The 21,308-nt window shown below is 39.7% G+C and overlaps 1 protein-coding gene and 1 long non-coding RNA gene across 4 annotated transcripts in view; both read right to left on the bottom strand.

The window, feature by feature from the left end:
- Window positions 1-21,308, bottom strand: part of LOC125762525 (probable serine/threonine-protein kinase clkA) — a 99,179-nt gene that overhangs the window by 27,797 nt on the left and 50,074 nt on the right. The window contains exon 2 of one of the 3 annotated variants that reach the window (XM_049424717.1): window positions 5,824-5,872. The exons of the other annotated variants lie outside the window; for them this stretch is intronic. The gene's annotated coding sequence lies outside the window, so the exon portion shown is untranslated. The remainder of the gene's footprint in view (window positions 1-5,823; window positions 5,873-21,308) is intronic. 3 annotated transcript variants of the gene reach the window in all.
- On the bottom strand, window positions 10,365-11,548 carry LOC125762549 (uncharacterized). The gene is made up of 3 exons (XR_007418229.1): window positions 11,067-11,548; window positions 10,531-10,634; window positions 10,365-10,413 (listed from the first exon to the last, which is right to left on the bottom strand). It is a non-coding gene; the product is annotated as an uncharacterized LOC125762549 (long non-coding RNA).

The raw sequence follows: 21,308 nt of genomic DNA, 5'->3' as shown, positions 1-21,308 counted from the left end.
ATTTCATTTCAAGTAGTTTTTTTGTTGTTGGTGTATTTACTTTTCCTACCGTATTGTCCACTTGTATGATGAAAATCGTCCCCCCGGGGGGTTTACTGGTTTTCCACCAAAAGCAAACGCGCGCGTGTGTGAGTTTAATTGTACCTTGTGGATTTTATTTTAATACATTTTTCTGATGGTGACTACTGACGGGTGAAAGGTTTCGGCCCCTATCGGTACCACATCAAACATATTTCACAGACATCTGGCCACCGACTGGGGTGTGGAAACAAAAATTGATTAAATATTCACAAAATTAATAAATCATACCCCCTTTCGGGGGCCTTTTTGATGAAGAGAGTGAGATATTCAATTCGCAATATTTATTTCAACCAAAAAGTGATAAGAGACAAGTGGGTTGAAAATTGAAAAGTGCTTCATTTACCATGTGTAGCAGCTGTTTAATTTCTCATTAAGTCTTTTTTTACATAACATACATATTACTAAGGGAAAATCCATAGTGAATCCATTTTATCAAATTGCACCCGTTTAGTCGCATAAACATCAATACCTTATGCTACGCTATCAACAGATTTCATATTGCAATCAAAGCACCACTTTAGATGATCACAGTCACAGGATCATAAAGGATCGAAAAAGGGAGATCAGCTTGCTTGAAAATCGGAAAATCAATCATCAAATCCCATTACGATACGTAAATCTAAAACTTACTCCCGGTAAGCATCTGGTTGCTCATAACGAAAGGTAAATCCAGGACAATATACTATGCAAAACACAGGCAGGCAATATGTAGATTGGTCACATGAAATGGGGTCGTGTACCGTACGGTGAACGTTTATTTTTCCTAAGGGTTAGATTGATTATTCCCCACGTTAGTCCTGCCTAGGTGCACTTTACTTTAAAATACAATCGAAAACAGGATGAATCTGTTTTTGTCCCAACCGGATCGTTGGTCGGGATCGCCCGAAAAATCGCCCGGAAAACTGCTCCAGCAATCCAAAAGCTGCCACGTTCGTGTGTTTTTTTGGGCTCCAGGCGGGAACACCAAAATACTTTGATTACATTTTTATTCAATTTATGCAAAACCGGCACCAACTGTCAAGCGCTGCTTCACATCAAAGCGAAGGACACACAAAGTGCATAAAGTATGCTCTTCCCTTTTTTTTTATTCAATGTGAGAATCTCCTTTCGAGTAAGCTTCTATCCAGCTATCGACACTGACGCTAGCAAAGTTTATGTGTTGCATGGTGCAGTTGCACAAAATTTGAATATCTCTTCGCCAATATGGTCCACCCGCACACGGACCGTAACATGCAGTTCCGGTTGTCGCGCTTATGGGCAGACGCGCGCATCATGCTAAATTGTCTCCGAAATGTGTCCCGAACGCATCAACAGTAGTGAAACATCAACCCCACAAAACCTGGTTCCGGGTGAGGGGGGTTTTACCCGGTTTAAAGCGATTCACTTGTGAAAACAAACCAAACTACCCGAAAAACCTGGAAAGCACGCGACCAACGGCGTAACGTTCGGTTCTAAAAGTGCCCCAAAGCTATCCGTCGACATTTGGGGAGGGAGTTCACCAAAAAGCAAAAGCTTGTTCCCACACCGATAGATACCAGGAATGGAAACCATCGTACCGGGGTAAAGTAAAATCTACTCCTGATCTTTCCAATTCCCTTTCGCTACGTCATAAGGCGACAAAATGGGTCTTTTTTTTGTTAGATAGTTTCCTTCCAGATAGGTTTTTTTGTGTATTAAAGTTAGATACAATTTTCAGGACAATAGTTCTACCCGGTACACTCACTCGGAAGCACATCAGCACCACAGACAATGTTGTTACTTTTCAGTGAAGCAAAAGCATAAGAATGGTACCGGTTCGTACAAATTTTGCATACAAACTTTTACCTCTCTGTACCTTGGGCATTAAAATGGCAACAAAAATAGCATCGTTTTCTTTAATCATTCACGCAACCCCCGCAACATGACATGAACGTAATGTCATATGCGTTGAAATTCTTTATTATGTTCTAGTCTCGTATCTTTTAGCTGTGTCTAAGCGCATTCTTACTGACTTTCTACCAACATCACACACACATGTTTTATTACCTTACGGGTAGAATTTTTATGTGCACGTTAATTGCGGTGTCACAAGATCGTGAAGAATGGTACCGGTGCTACGCGCGAACCACAATCAAACGAAAACCAATTAAATGTGGGGAACGTTTTGACAATTTTTGGCGAGATCCGAGTAAGTGAGGATCATGGTTAACCATCTTTATTTGTCGCTTAAGAGCAAACGCCTTTTAATTAAAAACAGTCCCATGTTCATCATTTGTTTTTAACAGTATCATAATAATTATTTTTAACAAATTAGCTCAATAACAAAAAATATTGTATATCAAATTTTTAAAACATCAAAACTCTAAAGTAAAAGAAAAAATCGAAATATTAATATTTACAAACAATCGTAAACCAAATGCTTAAAAATAGTGATCATGCCTAATTTTTTGATAAAATTCGATGACCCAAATGATGAACATTTGTCGTTAGTGTTGCGCTTATTGAATCTTTTGAAAAGAGTCATTCATATGAATCTTTTAAAAAGAATCATTCATATGAATCTTCAGAGAAAATGCATTCATGTCAATTTTTTAAAAAGAGTCATTCATGTGAATCTTAAGTGAAGAGTCGTTCATATGAATCTTCAATGAGGAATCATTGATATGAATCTTCAGTGAAGAGTCATTCATATTAAATTTTTGACAAGGGTCACTCATATGAATTTCCAGTGAAGAGTCATTCATGGAGGAGTGGGATTTATTCCAAAATTGCTGACCGGCGGTGGAGGGGCAACCACGTACATCATTGAACTGTACAGAAACTCTAAGCATTCAAGAATCTTCAGAATAGTGATTCAGAGTCAATTCAATCGTTTCGAAGATTCGTTCAGATTCATGAATCAGTTCCACCCAACACTAAACAGTATCATAAAATTGTTATTTTTTTGAACATGTTCTTAGAAAATTCAATAAAAAAGAACTTTAAAAACATCGTACATAATATGTTTAAAGTACAATTTTTAAACTGTCGAAACACCAAAGAAAAATAAAAACTCGAAACATTGGTATTTACAAACAATCGTAAACCTAAAGCTTAAAAACAGTGACCATTCCTAAAGTTAAAAAAAAAATCGGAGGCTACAAAACATTACAACGACAACGATTCGCAGGCGTGACATGAATTTCCGGAAACTTTTTTCCAGCGACGTTCCAAAACGCTGGCTAAAATAAAACAGCACCCTCCCCAGAACAGACCAATCTGCAAGACTCGCCAGAGCTTACGAGATGCAGTTCTAGGGCAGCTTTCGAACAGCATAAGCTATTGCTCACTTCACCACATCAACGCCCCCTTCCCCCCACGGTTACCGGAGTTTGTTTTCCGTCACAATGTTTCCAGTTTTCCACGGAGCTTATGGTCTGCTCGTGCCCCGTACGAAGCAAAACTTCACAATGAACAGGGAAAATCTACAGCTTTTAAGACTCTCTTAATCTTGTTTAACCCTCAAAACCGCTTATCGCATCATCTTCTTTGTTGCTCAGACGAACGAACGTTTGTCTTAGCAGGGGTGAGGTATCGAAGAATGGCGGAGGGATGGGTAAAATCCGATGGTCGGAAAATCCGGTGAAAATTCAACCATCGTACTGTGGCGTTCACAGTAGATGAAACTTGAGCTAATTAGTAAGCATGTATATTTTCCGGATTGTGCCGTAACTTTCCGTCCATTCTCCCAGCACGCAACCGCGCCTTAATCTCGTCCAAGCGTCTTACAAACAGGATGCGACCATCGATGGGGTGTGAGACTAGCGAAAGTAAGTCATCTAAAAATATGTGCATGTGATTAACGTTCGACAGCGAAATTTACGACACTAGCGCTCGTAAAACGGCGGGCACGCGTAACGGAAACGTTGCAGTCGCGCCTCGAGACACCACGCCTCAACAAATTGGGAACCAGCGCGGAAAAGTTGAGGAAGAGGAGGAAGGATCGGAGGGAAAATGGAGCGTCACGAAATGTGCCGGAAAAGCATATTTTCGCGACACAAGACACTCGGTGATAGAGACCCGATCCTGACCTCTAGTCGGAATCGCTTTTCTTCGCCCATAAGCTAAACTCGCGAACACTCCCCCTTCCGGCATTGAAAAACAACTGCAGCGGAAAATGTGTGGGCCCCGAAAAACTTTAAGCGTTCCGAATGCTTCCGGGCACTAAGCCTGCTTTACGGGGTGAGGGATACACTTTACGATGTCCGTGTGTCCTTTCTTGGTGCTTCGCACGGTAACCTTTTGTACTGACACGAGGCATGGTAAAGTCGGTTGGTCGGTACTTTAGTTCACTGCTCACGCTTCGGTCTGGCAATAAAATCCTTGTTCTTGGGATTTAAATCGTTGTCGCTGGAGGGTGCGCTCCAGCTTTTTGGTAAGTGTGCTTCCCAGGTAAAGGTGAAGGATCGGATCGGTTTCGGGTAGCTTCCCTAGGACGGCATTGGACTTTGATGTTGATGAGTTTTTATGTTTACCTCTCATCAGAGAATTTGTTTAATGAAATGGAATAGAGCTTGTTTCAGCAATTGGATTGGAAGCTTTGCAGCCAATTAGGATCATAATTTCAAGAACGTATGATACATGAATGATTAGATTTTTTACAATTTTTTTAAATAATTTTCAATGGGGCTAATTGGTAATTAAAATAAATTTTTAATTTTTTGAATTTATTTGAAGGAAAAATTCAAAACAGAAGAAGAAAAAAAAACCTTAATTCGTAGGTGGTTAAATTTTAATAAAAAAAATAATGTCTATTCCTATTACTGACGAATTAAAAAAGACTTCAATGCTATGCAAAAACTTCAGTAAAAGTAAAATCTTTTCACTAAACAATCACCGAATGACTGGCATGAACAAACATTGTTTGCTTGGCATTCCACAAGCTCATCCACCGTGAATTCTACGATACCAAATACGCTGATGGCATTTGCACTCCGAACTCTTTCTTCCGTCCATTCACCCGCTCGAATGTCAGCAAAATTTCCTCGAAACAAGATTAAAACAGATTGCTTTCAATTTGACCATCAACACAACGGTAAAGAAAATGATTAGTCATTCTCCCCTTGCTGTGGGGGTGTTGGGGGGTGGCGAAGTGCGCATCTTCTTCTTCGCAATACAGTTGAAAATTTTCAAAATATGCGTACAAAACATATGGTGTGCGAGTGTGTGAGAGCGTGTCGATGAAATCATAAAACGTATTTGTTGACATTCCTGTTCGGTGACAACAGCTACCAACTGTACCGGTCGGAACACGACACTATTTCAGCCCTTTCGGTTGGTGCTACCGAAACAACAGAGGTCATTTATTGTGCTTTCAACATTCATCCCGCCTCCTTTCAACACGCACAATGTATCAACAGCAGCTTCCACCCCCGGGAGACCATGCTTTGTGTGTCGATCGTATGTGAATTGCGAATGAGAAGAGATTGGTCTGATGTTTGATAAATGAGTCAAAACGAATCGAGCTCGCAGACAACGTCCCATTTACGAAAACCAGCTGATGCCAACGTAGTCCAATGCATGTTTCGTGTGGGGGGGATGTGTTAATTTCTTACGTCATTTTAATACCGCTCATTAAACATGGAGACACAGCGAATGCCATCCGCACAACGTGTATGTAATGCAATAGAATATCCATCGTATCTGAATGAAATCTTTCGTCAAACGATCCTCTAGATGGTCATTCGCAAATTGAGTTTGTTGTATTATTTCCATTTCACAAACCTGTTCACCAGAGTTCGGCACAAACGGTACACCATTCGCCCAGCATTACCTGCAAAAGAACAAGAGCAACGAAAAAAGAGTTTAATATTAACGTCATAATCGTAAAGCGCAAAACGATCCACACCAGCCAGGCGGGGCCAAGTGATGTGAGCATTCGAATAATAAAACCAGAACAGTCGAATCAACCGGAAAAAAAACCCCATCTGCCTCCTCAACAAAGCACCCATGTTCATACACTCGTACAAACTTCAAGCGTAAACCAGAGACCTGGGCAGCGGATGGCCAAAACTGCCAAATAAAATAAAAAGAAAAACTAAAAACCAATCTTTGGAAGCTCTTAATTTTACCATGAATTTTAAAATAAAATCTTCAACGATCACCAGCGGAACCAGACCCACCAGAGCACACGAGTGTATGCTCAAAAGCACAACTCTTCGCTCGTTTATGGTTTGAGAATTCAGCTGCCGAGCTTGAAACGGAACAACGGTTCGCCAACAAGCAATGGGGAGGTAGTATCCGTATTTAGATCTTTTTTTTTTAATATTCAAAGAACATGACCACCTCCTTATCACGTGCTCCGAACGGATCTGGATTTCTTTTCCTTGATTTCCGGACTATCCACCAACAAACGGTAAGCGTATCGCCCGATCGTGTCCTTTTCCTGGGTGCAGATGTGCAGAACCAGCAGCAAAGGAATAGCCATTCAATTGCAGCTCAAGCAGCCGTACTCATATTCACATAAGCATGCAGTGTATCGAAAGAACGGCACAAGAATGCGATTCCCGCTTTTCACATAAGGATGCCTCCCGAAGAAAGGCTTCCAGCAGGATCGTAACTTCTTCAAGTGTGCTCAACCGTACCGGTGCTGTGTTTGGGAAATAATTCAACGAACCAGGGAGAGAGCTATCATCGGGCAGAAAGAAAGATATATGCCAGTGTGGTAAATTTCGTGCACATTGAGCGTCTTCTGTGTGTGGCTTTAAGTTAACACTATTCTCGACAAAAGTGTCACGCCGCAGAAGCGAAGGAAATCGAATCGAAACGAAGCAGTTGCATCGATGATGTATTTGCATCATCGCTAGAAGGGATGCTTTGTGCATACAGAAAAACGTGACGAAGTATTTAATTTCTTCACAACATCTTTCATGTATTTTTGTTTCAAAATTGTTATGCTTTGTGTTATATTAAAAAAAAAAATTGTAGAAACAAAAATGAATGCGACTACAGCTTTGTAGTAAAAGGAATAACTTTACTGGTGAAATTTCTTTTTCACCAGTAAAGATTTTTATTGTTCATCGTTATAAATCGTTCATCGTTCGTTATAAAGAAATTTTTATTGTTCATCTACATCGAAAAATAATTGAACTGAAATACTTTTTCATAACTAGAGTTTAACTTAATTAAACCAATATAACAAATTACGAAAAGACGAGAAAAGAGAAAAGAGTTCTCTTCGTAAATTCATTCTTCTTCTCTCCGAGGTAATTGCACAGTACGGCTGAAGAATCTAGCTTCCTGGTCCTTTCTTGGTTAATCTGCGGGTTTGTAATTGTCTTAGTGGTCTTTACTAAGAACAGCGAAGTCACAACAGATCGCGACTAAACTACCTAGATGTTACTATTCCTAATAATATAATTTACAATTGTCATTCTCAACTCTTCAATAATTCAGTATCTCAACTCTTCAATCCTCCCATATGTAACTCATTTGACATTCCATATCAGTTGCACGCCATTCTATATCATTTTTGGGTGATTCGCTAACGTATTGGGTGCACTCCATCTTTTCCGTTTCCCTGTATAAAACATGTTACTAATCACTATTTATTCACGATCAAATAGTTATTTAAAGCAATGCAATGTTATTTGTTACCCCTAGCAGGTACACATCAACAAAGCGTAAAATTAAAATGACTAACGGTCTTGTTCATTTACTAGTTTCATGAGCAGACTCCATCATAAATGTTGTTTGATGGCACAAAAATGAACCCTAAACGAGGAGCAGCGGTGAAATAGGTGAAATAAAATCCATATGATGTGGCCTTTCTCCAGTGTGACAAACATCAGTGCCATCCTCGTTCGTTCTGAGTTGGACTTTGTTTTTTTTTTTGTTCTCTACCAAATGGAGTTGACATAGCCTTTTCGGCCGAGCGGCAAACATTTTACTCGACAATTTTACGATGCACTTTTACTGCTACCCATCACTCGGCTCAGCACAACAGCGCCAGCAATGGTTGAAATCGGCTTAACGTATTCTCGATATTTTACGAAGGTCGCTACTCAAACTGCAAATATCCACTACCCTTTGTAGATATCCCCATACCAAAGAAGACGCAAAAAAACTATCCTCATTGGATGCATTCCAAACTACTTCACTGCAGCGGTGGGTGCTTCTTAAGCATTCGCGAAAGATTTACAATGCGCTCCAATTTCCCAATCCACTCGCACGATGGTATTCCAGCGCTCGTGATGTTTTCCTATAAATGGTGTAAAATTTGTTTTTCCTATTCCAAATTTTACGATCTTAGCACATTGGCTTGGCGAACAAGACTCCAATACTCGTGTCTCGAGTGAATTTTATGTCTCGCGGTATCGAAACCATCGAATGGGTCGGTACATATAGTCACAAATGGCACAACACTCGCACACATCAATACGCGGGGAGATGGCATATTTATTTGAAAAGGCGGCAGACAACGAATACGACCCAACACTTTCATAATTCCCCAAAAATTCAATAACAGTAAACAAGTCGATCATGAGCTTATGGTTCTAAAAACACCGAACCGAATCCGGCGAAAGCGAATCACCAATATGAATTAGGGGTGGAAATTTTCGTGCATCCAAAAAATTAAAACATCACACTTCTATCGCACAAAAAAGGGTCACTCTTTTCGCTCTCGTGCGTCGTCGAAAGACAAACGATGTTGCGCTATCATTTCGGTGTAGAGATCCTCAATTTTCACCATTGAGCAAACGAATGTTTCATTTCTTTAACTTCAAGAAACGACGGGCCATAAATTCTTCTCGACTGCCCCGCACCACCCTCCCCCACCATTACCATCCGACGAGACCTTCTTCCATACACAATCAAACAAATGAAGATCGTACCGCCGTAGGCCGTGGCTTGGGTGTGCGTCTGGGTGATTTATGCACACTACAGGGCATATAGTGTTTCCGGGCCCGAAAACGGAAATGAAGAAAAAAAAACTTCTACCAAAATGCGGCAACCAGTGGTTGGCAATCAGGCTACCGGGCGCGTATGTGTGTTGACACACTGGCTCGTGCTACACCCAATGGATTAATTTGGTCGTATGTCTGTTGCAGCCTGGGTTTTGTGCGTTAATGTAACGTGATAGCTGTGACACAAATGTGATGCAAAAGATAGTTTCGAAAAGTATGCTACTGTAATGTGGATCAGATTGTGAAACGTAAGGCACTAAAAATAATTTCCGAAAATCATGGTGGGTTAAATGGGTGAGTCCCAGAAGATGGATAACTTAATAAGGTTTCTTCTATAAAGCCATGTTTTTGGTTGCCAATTGTTAATTGCTATTAATACTAATAGATACGAAGTACTTGAAATATCTACAGTTTTAAATAATGAAAATGTTTAATAGTTGAATTAGAATTGTAAAATTACGATATAATATATTTAAATTAGCTTTTTTGCCTTTCTAATTCAGCGCTATTGAATGGTCTTTGTCTGAAGGAATGTCATCTAAACCTGCTTTTAGCAGGATCAATGGCTTCAATAATTGTTAGTTGCTTCAAAAGTTAGTAGCACCAATAGCACTTTTCTTTTTTTGCTTTTCTCCTGTTCTTTCAATTGTAAAAAGTAGCAAAAATATTAAAAAAGAATATTTCCGGTAAAAATTAAATTAATGCTCCCGGTATACACTTGAACGAGCTTTGCTGCACTCGGAATATCTGCTGTTAACAGCAATATTTAAAAAAAAAATAAAAAAATATGCAACGTATCATTATTTCCACCCCGTTGCTATCGATTAATTGATGGTGAAAATTATACCTTCATCGAGCAAAGCACACGTGCTTTAATGGATATTTTTATGCATGAGATCTGCCAACCCGCTTTTTGGGGCGGTCTTTAATCGCTACTCAACCAGAGAAACTGAATAACAAAATCGAAACGTTCGTAAAAAAAAAATTTTGAATTCTTCTGAACAGATTACCATAGTGGAGTTGAATTAATTGAACTATACGTACAGCCATTCTGGCCGGAGGTTTTTTTTGCTCTCCTTCCTCCTGATCCAACTGTGGTTGTGTGAATCCACACACTAATGAAATTAGTCCGCGAGCATGGAAACTCTTCTGCATGCACAGCGTATATTGAAATTGGTAACAACATAAAAATAAAACCAACCAACCTCAGCTGGTCGGTAGCGAAAGTTTTGCTGATTCCTGTGCTACGTGCTGCTGACCATCGTGTGCCACACAACCTATCCGATAGAGGAGCAATAGCACGAAAGCTTTCGGGAAAAGTAAAAACCCACTCGCCTTAAGTAAGTGTTGGCAATTAACAGGGCTATTATGAAACGCAAACATCTTTTCAAACGTCACACAAAGTTGCCTTTCGTATTATGACTTTCCGTTTGGCTCTCCGTTTGGCACATCAGACGTTTCAAAAATCAATGATACAGGGCTATTATGAAACGCAAACATCTTTTCAAACGTCACACAAAGTTACCTTTCGTATTATGACTTTCCGTTTGGCTCTCCGTTTGGCACATCAGACGTTTCAAAAATCAATGATAACTTGATGACAAACGGAAAGTAAAAAATTTGCATTACCTGCGCCAAACGGAAACCCCGTTAGAGAGAAAATTTTCCGTCAGCCGAAAGCAACGGAAAGTACAATTTTCTTGAGAATTGATTATAAAAAAGTGAATACGGAGGTGTTCACTTCTTTTGTAACTCATTATTCACACGAAATACAACAGTGGTGATGAGATTTGCGACTTCAAAACTCAAATTTTGTTAAAAAATCATACAGTTGCTTCTCTCGACGAACTGCTATTTTGAATTTTGTTTATGGTTTTCATCTTGACAGATTGATTGATCCAAGAAAAAAGTCGATGAAGCTTTCATAAACTCCAACGAGCAACCATAATGCAAATTTGCTTTCCGTTTGAATTGTGACTTTCCGTTTGCGAAATTTCCGTTTGCGTTTCATAATAGCCCTGATAACTTGATGACAAACGGAAAGTAAAAAATTTGCATTACCTGTGCCAAACGGAAACCCCGTTAGAGAGAAAATTTTCCGTCAGCCGAAAGCAACGGAAAGTACAATTTTCTTGAGAATTGATTATAAAAAAGTGAATACGGAGGTGTCCACTTCTTTTGTAACTCATTATTCACACGAAATACAACAGTGGTGATGAGATTTGCGACTTCAAAACTCAAATTTTGTTAAAAAAATCATACAGTTGCTTCTCTCGACGAACTGCTATTTTGAATTTTGTTTATGGTTTTCATCTTGACAGATTGATTGATCCAAGAAAAAAGTCGATGAAGCTTTCATAAACTCCAACGAGCAACCATAATGCAAATTTGCTTTCCGTTTGAATTGTGACTTTCCGTTTGCGAAATTTCCGTTTGCGTTTCGTAATAGCCCTGTAAGTTTTATGAAATTTGCCAGACATTATGCTAACAAAGAACGTACGGAAAATGGTTTGCCTGGAGCTCAACAAAAATCTAATTCATTCTTCAACTAAAGATGGATACAAATTAAACTACTCATAGAATAGAATAATTACCATAACAGTAATATGAACATTGAGAACTGTCAATATTTCGTGATAAGTGACATAATACGAACAAAACATCTCGGGAAACAACCTTCACGATATTCTCTTAATAACACACCACGGTATTAAAATAAGAAATTGAATTCCGGCATTTTTGGACATACAATTTCACGCTGATAAAAGATAATCCTTTAGAGATTACACAAAACACCATCCGTAACGAAGCGGTAAGCCTAATGTTTCCTAATTGAGGTGGCTACACCAATTATGAACCGTTTAGTATTACATCTTATACCTACTCGGTCGAAACCATCCCATCCAACTGGAACGCATCTTCTATCCCTTGGTAAACCTTCATCACAGTCCAACAACACGAACGAAGCCGTTTGCACGTGGCAAATGCTACAATGTGTATCTTTATCGTTGACTTTAATCGCTAACATGCATCCGAACCTTAGTTACGATAGCAAATCTTACAGCCAAAAGAAGGCACACACATAAAACCACCCTTTTTACCAAACCAAATTTCTTTCGAGCGCATCGTGAAGCCTGATGACGCTTGGCTCACTTCATACCATCCGTATCTTATCGCACTCGGGCACGATGGCGCATTGTTTGTGGTACTGTTGCGTGTCTATCCCACAAGATGAAGGCCCACAGAATTGCATCAGAGACGGCAAGCTTCACATCTACCGCACTATCGCACACATTCTGCCCCCATACGCTGAGTTGCAACAGACACTCACTATGTGACGAGATCCAGTCCGGATATCTGTGGTGAGGTTGTTATGTGGAAATTCTCTTAATATCCCAACCAGCATCTATTAGAAAGCTTCATCAGAGGGGTTTTTTATAGTTGAAGAGATAGTTTGAAACCTTTCCTCAGTGATTTTGTGTAAGTGAAGTATTCTAATGGACTTTTTTTTGAGTCCTTACTCAAAATATCACAGATATCGAAAGAGACCGATGGTTGGTTGGTTATAACATTAATGAGACTTTGAAACACTTTCAGTTTCTGAAAAAAAATGAAATAAAAACAAAAAAAATAATACTACAATAATAATTCTAATAATAATAATAATACTAATGAAAGCAAAATAATGAAACAAAAATTAAAATAAACCTAAATAACTAACAAGGAGACGTAAGAAGCTCACAGCTGGAAAACATCGAACTGCTGCCCAGGTGCCAGCTTATAGAATTGTGAGGAAACTCTGGAACTCCGACCATTATCCTGTGATTGACAGACTAAAGTAAACTTCAGTCAAGCCGTCACTAAAGTTACTAAAGTTGATTCAATCACAAGTTTTATATTTTTCATCTCTGTTATACCTAAGTTATTGTTATATCTAAGTAATATCTAAATTGTTCATTATTATATGCATTTAGGACATATTGAAGGAGGATCTTTACTTAAGCGATAACTGTATGTCAGTTTAGTGTGTCCAATTCCAATCCAATTTTGTGAGAAGGGTGGATCATCCCAGGGAAGAATTGATAACTTGTTAGCTCTTAAAAATCTGTCAAATTCATTTTGCCAAGACTTTGACCACGATTTTAAACACAGGAGTTTGCATAATTTGGCAGCGTATTTTTTAGATATTAGTTTTCTTGGACCTGGTGCCTTCGTTTGCTAATCTGTCGGTCACCTCAAGTTTATTGCTTGTATTAAGGGGTCTTTTTTTAATTTTTGATGTTCTAACGCTGTAATACTAGCTCTGTCGGATAAAAAATACATTTAAGGTGTTTTCTTCTGTATACTCCTCAATAGCTAGATCCACGGCAAATGCTTCCGCTGAACCACCGAGAGCTTAATGGCACTGTTTGATTTTAAGGAATGAATTCCGCTCCCAGAAAGGGACCAACGGGAACAATTAAGGAGACTCGTATTTGAGTTCTTAAACTAAAAAAAATACTATCGCGTTTAAGTTGCTACACCTTGGCAATATCACACAAGCAATAAACTATTTGCTGTCCACCTTTTAGTAATGTATGTCTTGTACACATTTTATATTGATTGACTGTGAAACGAGCGCAAGATAAATGGCACACCGAAAGACGTATCACAACCAAACAGCTACCCGGTTGGCATTCGGGAAACTCGCGTCCATTTTTACTTCATCTTTTGTACGACACCAAATTTTCTTCCAATCGCCCAAGGAACGGAACAAAGCTGAACAACACCAACAACACTTCGCTCGCACGATAAACGTGACTCGAGCAGGGCTTTCCGCCCGGTGAAAGATGAGCAGCTGGCCATTTTTTATTACACTTGCTTATTGTCCCTTGTTGGCGCCCTTTCCCTCTTTTTTTTTGGGCGAATGTGCATTCATTATTGTAGCCGCGTTACATCAACCGGTGTACACGGACGGCTATCGTACGGTCAGGATCAAAAAGCTCGCCAGCTTCACGGTCGCTGGCCACACTCAATGGTCATGTGCGCTCATAATGCTCCACTCACGTTCCACGGTCAGTCACACCGTACCGAGTGGGGAAGTCACGTAGTGAATTTTTATTTCACTCACAAAATGCTGCTCGCGCCGAGTACGTACGTACGAAAATCCTTGCCGATGGTGGAAAAAGCGGATGTTGGAGTGTACGCTAGCGACGAATGTGCCAAGCACCCAGCAAACCCTGAAGTCAGCGTCATCGTCCCACGATACAGGATCGGTTGTGAAAATCCGCGTGGCCAACGGGGGGAAGCTAAGATATAAATTGCCAACATTAAATAGCACTCAATTTTCATTATCAGTTTCAACAACCATCAAACGTGGCAGCCGTGAAATCGTTCAAGCAGCCACCTAGACGGACTCGGCAGTTTTCTGTGCAAAACCGGTCAGCGAACAGAACAGATCCACAGCCCTGCTACCTTCCTTATCGTCGGGTACGGTTTGTTTATGGTAGAAGTGTTGGTAGCAGTTTCGAGAAAATAATCACACCGAAGACTTTAGCGACAGGCAACATATTGAAGACGGCCATTCAGTGTTCTTCCCCTGACGCGAACCGGCAAAAAGGCGCTCTCGCACAATTAAGTAATCCTGACCGACGATGCGAACGCTGCACGGACGCAGGAAATAAAGATGTAAGCGTAAACACGGGTTAAAATGATAAATTGCGATTAATTAATTATTAACGTCCTTCTGCCAAGCGAAAGCTCTCTACCAAGCGCGCTTCTTTATGACTGCAGATGCGTATCCGGCCACCGGTCTAGACGCTCGTTCACGTTCATAGAGAACGAACTCAAAGTTGTAGTATCAGCAGCAGCACCAGCAGCAGTAGCATCGGCAAGCATCAAATTCAGTAGACCGTGGAGGAGAACGCTAGACACGGATGCGTGGAAAACGCTTCAAAACGTTATGATTATGAAGGCACTTTATCAAGTCTTGTACTGATTTACTGCACGACCTATTCTATATGATACAAATAGTAAACGCTGACTTTACATGAGAACGAATTAATATGCACATCTTCAAATTTTATACAAGATGTATTAATCAATAAGTGACCTGGAATATTTTTGAATAACTCCTGTCTATTTACTTGACCCTCAATGAAGTTGTTGAACTAGTTTTGTGTAGCATAAAAGCTAACGAATATGCGTATTCCAGGAACAGTAATTCAAATTTTCATTCATTGCACTAATAAAATGCTTGTAAACCCCAAAATCCATTACTTTCCCGACCACTTTATGGCTGATCAAACTGCTCCAAAAGCATCAACCCACCGTTGATCCACTACACGGTAGAAACCCGGGCACGACGTTACTATCGCGAAAGTCCTTCCGACACCGGATGCAACGCGGATTCCTGTGTATTATCCTTCGATCTATCATGCCGTCCCATCGAATCGGCGTAGCGTAAAATTTATTTCCTTGCCATTCTCGTACGACTGCTCGCATAACCGACGTACTCACCACATCACCATTGTCATAACGTGGCGCTGGGTAATATCAAAAACCTCCCACCAGACAACCACCACCGGTCCGTACGCGGGCGCTCTCGCGTAATGTGGTACCGGAATTCCATTATCTGTCGATAAAAAGACACTCTGACACGCGAGAGTCAGACAACGATCCAGGCCCTGTACGGCCCTGGTTCGGCGGTGGGCAACGACGACCGCGAAAGGCCAAACCGCGTAAACAGCAACGATACCCAGCCTCATCGATTACAGTAAATTGGTTAGCATAATGCTTCAATTTTGCATCCAATACTATCCTTATCCCTGGCGCCAAATTCAGTGGTCCGTGGTGAGGCGTCTACGGTTTTATATTTTTGTGTTTCCTCTTTTTTTTTTTGCTTTGGTTTCGAACTCCGCGAACGAACGGAACCACCCAACCCAATGTTGAATGGTGCAAAATTACATTCCCAACGACGATATCGTCGTGACAATCGAATCAAATTACGCAATGAAGGAAAATATATTATCCACTGCCAGCGAGCGATGTGCCGGCACTTTAACAATCAAGTACGAGTGCTTAGTTAGCTTCTAATGCCCACAACACGGCAGTAGTCTGCTTCTGCTGTTAAGCTTCCTTAGTGTGATGTAAAAGGATTCTGCTCTTTTTCTGTTTCAGATAAGAAAAGCGATGGAAACTGGATTTTCTGACCGTGCATAAAACGTTAAGGGAGGGAGTGCAAGCAGGGAATAACAAATCTACTGTCAAGTATTGTCTGCTGACAGACTTCTTTTATTATGAGATAGAAGACTGATAACCAAAGTTGTACTTTTGCAATTGTTTTTTTTATTGTTTAATCCTTCATTTATTCTGTAAGATGTTTCTTTTTTGCTGAAACGAATAAAAAAGTGGCTAACATAATGAAAAAAAGGGCGGCCCGGTGGTGCATGTGATAAACGGCGCCAGTCCACACGGCCGGACCGGGTTCAAATCCCATCCGGACCGTCCCCCCGTAGCAAGGACTGACTATTCGGCTACGTGGTAAAATAAGTCTAGTAAGCCAGAAATGGCCGGCGTGACCTGTAAGGTCGTTAAGCCAAGAAGAAGAAGAAGATAATGAAAAACTGTACAACTACAATAAATAAGAAAGGAAGCAACTGAACAATAGTAGACTAAAAACAACTGCAATAGGCAAATTCAATGTTTAACATTAGAGTTACCCAACGTTTTAAGCGTTTTAAGCGTTTTCCGATCGTGGTTAATTTTTAAACAATTTCGAAAATTTTGAGTATATTTTATTGTTTATTACAGATCGTATTATATAATATATATGTATAAAATTCATGGTTCAACTACCATGAATCGTTTCAGTCAAAATGACTGGTCTGGTAGTTCTAGAGTTAAGATTGAAATTAAAATTATTTCTCATGAAAAATCCGTGGTTTAACACTAATTGATTTATTCATTTTAGGATCTTCTATGAATATAACAAATTTCAAATACTCTTTGATATTTTGTCTTTTGTACATATAAATAATTTTATATGAAACAAAAAACACAAAACTACAACTAAAAATTTCAGTTGTGAAGAAAAAGCGCATTTATTGCGTTACTACAAATACGCGAAATAAATACAATTTAATTTCTGAAACAAACCGTTTCAACATTCGCCAAATTTTCAGTGTAATTATTTCATGTTTCGTTTGTTTTTTTAAATAACGTTTGATCCACCAAACACCTTTATCTGTGATCCTTATTTGATTTTGTCAAAAGCAATATGCAATAAAAACGCAATATGCAACTCGCCGGCATGCTCAACACGAGTATGCATTTTTGTTCCCAAAAAACCAAAATAACCTCCCATAGAAAACATACAAAAAGGACTTTTTCGTTCCCGAGCCGAATATTGGTTTGCTTTCAGTTGTATCACGACCATAAGGACCATGCTGGTAGTTGTGAATAATTTAAAATCACAAATAGACCACGAAATCCGGCACGTTTCGCTGTGCGACATCATGCACATACGGTTGTTAACGTTCTGTTTGTGCTTGCAGTTTCTTTTTTTTCAATATGATGAATTTGAAAGCAAATAATTGGACTAACCATTAAACGACACGTTCCCACCGTCAGTTTTGAGTTCGACTCAAAGTCGACTTAAATTCATCGATTCGTTGAGGATGAGCTGACGATACGCTATTATGTTTGATGATCGCTGATAAGCGAGCTCCCGACAATGGCCACACATCCTTTTCAAAACAAAACAAAAAAGGGTACGCCATATCGTACCGTAGGAGAATGGAAATGTGGAAAAAATGCATGCATTCGTGAAAAATGGTTGAAAATTGTTCTACGGAAAATTGTTCTGCGGAACAAATCCGTATCCATCTGACGATCGATGAGGAAACGATTATGTTTTATTTGTTGTGTTGGAATATTTTTAAACGTTTCGTACCCATGTTCAATATGCCGCCCGATGATGATATTCTTTCTTCCCATTGTGGTTGGAATTTCTTGTTTTTTCTGTTTGATTTTTTATTCTATTTTAAATCATAACGCCCACAGAAGCATCATTTGTTTGCACATGAATTGGTACGATTTTTAATCCCGTCGTGATTGCTTTTTGACTGCACATGCTAAAACTAATTCAAATCGCATATGTTTCCGTTTTTTATTCCAATAGGAAGGGAACAAATGGGATTAATTTCACCGAAGCTTACCCATGTGTGCTAACCGAGTACGTTTGTGACATCTACATTTATTGAATTGGAATCATAATTGATTGAGTAAAAAGTGTAGGTTTTTGCGGGAAATGAACGCTTGTCAGCAGTTGTAATCCACCAGGATTTGTTGAATTCTAAAATAATCATTATACAGCGGAACTCCGATTATCCGGGTATCTTTTATCCGGCTGAACCATTATCCGTGCAGCTCGGAAATGACAGTTTCAAAAGCGAATTGACATATTGACTGCAAAACTAATGATAGCGAGAAATAAACCCCTCAAGAGGCAATTATACAATTTGATCCAGTTCGACTAAACAGAATAGATTTATTTTGCAAAGTGCAACAAAAATTAACATCTTCCTTTAGACAAAGAAAGTCCACACATTACACACTAAACACTAACATTTATAAATAAAAAAAGTTGTGCCTCTCATCCGTGATATTCGCTTATCCGGCAAGGGCTGAGTCCCGATGAGCACGGTTAATCGGCGTTCCACTGTATTGTGTTTTACTTATCTAAATTGAAGTCTGTTTATGTTATTGTTTTGATGCTTTGAATCAAAAGTCGTGACAATTTATTATTTTTTTATTAAATCATTTTTTAATCAAATTGCTATATAGAAAACACATAAAACAAATATCAAATCAATATAATTAACATATCATTTTGATCGACATAAATTCGATGTTTGATAAATTGACACGAATAATGGTAGAACATTCCAAAAAGCTTCAAGATAAACAGAATAGCAATACATTGTAAAGTTTTCCATCTCGTTCGCAACAAAGCATCAACGTGGCTTGAACGTGACCCGCAAAAAAAGACGATGTCCGACAGGCGTCATCACAGAGAAACGAAATGGTGGGAACTAATTTGATCCACTTACGTCGGTATGTCTATGTTATTTTGTATGTTGTACCACTCTCGGGGCAACACCTCCACCACACAAGAACCGGTTTTCGCGTCGTGGTTGAATTCTATGATGGATGCACACCACCACCGAATAGGCATAAAGACAAACATTAAAGCACCACCAGCACTTCTCCGAAGACCGACCGAGCTGTGCATCACTTTTATGTGGCTGGGATGAAAACATGTTCGCCACAGTATCGAAACGATCTGTTAATATCTCACACAAAAGAACAAAACCTACCCACGAAATGAACACCACAATTAGACCACCCGAGATCATCGGAATTCTTTCGAAAGATAAGAGCTTGGCCTTTTCTTTCTTTTTTTTTGTTTGCCCCAAAAACCGACCTCTGTCTGCCACGTCCGAACTGGTAGTGTTTTTGGTCAAGCGGAAAAATGTTGTGACCACAATCTGTTTCTCTTTCCTTCTCAACCACATCCGCACACTTGGCGGTGGCCGGAAGTTTGTTTCATTTTTCCAGCATGCTCCACATTCCGTGGTCATCAACGTCCGACGACGATTATGATCAGACTCATTTGGAGCTAAAGTTTTAGAAAGAACTAATTTGACACCATTTTTTGTTTCGTTTCAAGACTAAACATTTCATGCTGTGTTGATGTCAAGTTTTAAGTGTTTTACATTTGCCGTAATAAATTGTAAAGATTTTAATTAATCCACGCGATGTAAAATTTATGTACATGTTATAAATACAAAAAAAAACTAGAGAAAGGTTTAGATTATTTATGTATGCATTTGACTGAAAAATCACGCACGCAAGTGTTTAGCAGAATGATTGATGAACGTTTTTTTTCGTTGTTGTACAGGATAACACTATTAATTGAAATGCTTAATTAATGTAATTTAAAAGCCACTTGTACAACAATGCATTAATGCATATTACCCCTAAAATACCAAACGGATGGCAATTAATAATAGTTTCATAATTAATTAACCTTTCCAAAAAACCAACACGATACCGTTACATAACTCTATCATTTTCAACCAAAAAGAATCAATCATTTTCAAATCAACTTATGGCACACTACTCTAATAGACCTCCAGCTGACTTGAGACGGAAACGATGAATCCGTTGTAATACTTTAATGATTTCCCGCCAGGGGCGCTAAAGTATGTTATTCGCCTTAACTAATCCCTTTCCCAAAAAGCTCACAAACACCTTACGCTCGTAGACTAACGGCTAGAAAGCCATTACGGTGTACGGTTTTCTAAATTTACTACAAGAAAGGTACGTAATATGCAAAGCTAAAACTGTCGTCAAAACATTCGCGAAACGGTGTACGGTTTATCGCCCGGCACCTCTATTACCTTTATCGGTCATTAGACGGTCGAAACGAAAGTGGTTTCCTCATTTTCATAAACACATCAAATCAATCGCTCCCGGCCGTTGGGGCGAATGCAAAGCAAAAAATAAGGATTGTTACCAACCGCTTCGCTAGGTGGAAAGGATTTACTGTTGGCGCCAATGGACGCGTAAGGTTCACCATGTTGTGCCAACCTTGGGCATTAGGCACAGTGGGGATGTCGTTAAAAAAGAAAGGGTTCCCACCGTAAGCTAAAAACAGCCGTGGAAACAATCGTCACTCACCCTTAATGGGAGGGTTAGCTATACACGCCGCCCAAGATTAGGGACGATAAGAGTCGATAGCACGCAAAATTATTGACCCCGTACAACCACGACCCAGGGGGTAAGTCTGCTGGCATAAAGCAGTAGGTCGTGTTGGCTATTCGCGGCTAGCCGCATGACACTTGAAGCGTTCCATGGGGAAGGCAAAGGACAAGAAAATTTGGTTGAGAGCTAATATTACATCGATCGTCTAAGGTATGGTCCGTTCCAAAAATCATCACCCCGGAACCGGCTGGTAACAAGAATTTCTTTAAAGTCTTTACTCTGCTAAGATGGGCTTCGATCGAAACGACCGCAGCAACCCGTTAGCTGCAGCTGACTCAATCAAGCTTGTCCGTGTCGGTGGAGAAGGTACCAACTGTGTGGTTGCGATTGGAAATCTCTGGGGGTGGAGAATTCTCCTTCTAACACTCGTCCATTCACCTCCCCGAATTGCTAAGTGTCGATTTCCTTCTGCGTTAACGTCACACTGCTGCAGTGCAGTTGCACCATCCACGATATCTTTCCACTTTAACCGAAGAACCGAAGACGACCGCACAA

Source organism: Anopheles funestus, chromosome 2RL, assembly GCF_943734845.2.
Source record: "Anopheles funestus chromosome 2RL, idAnoFuneDA-416_04, whole genome shotgun sequence".
In the NCBI taxonomy this organism is placed as follows: Eukaryota; Metazoa; Arthropoda; class Insecta; order Diptera; family Culicidae; genus Anopheles; species Anopheles funestus.
Note: the sequence above shows the minus strand (reverse complement) of the source record. Positions and strands in the feature narration are given on the sequence as shown.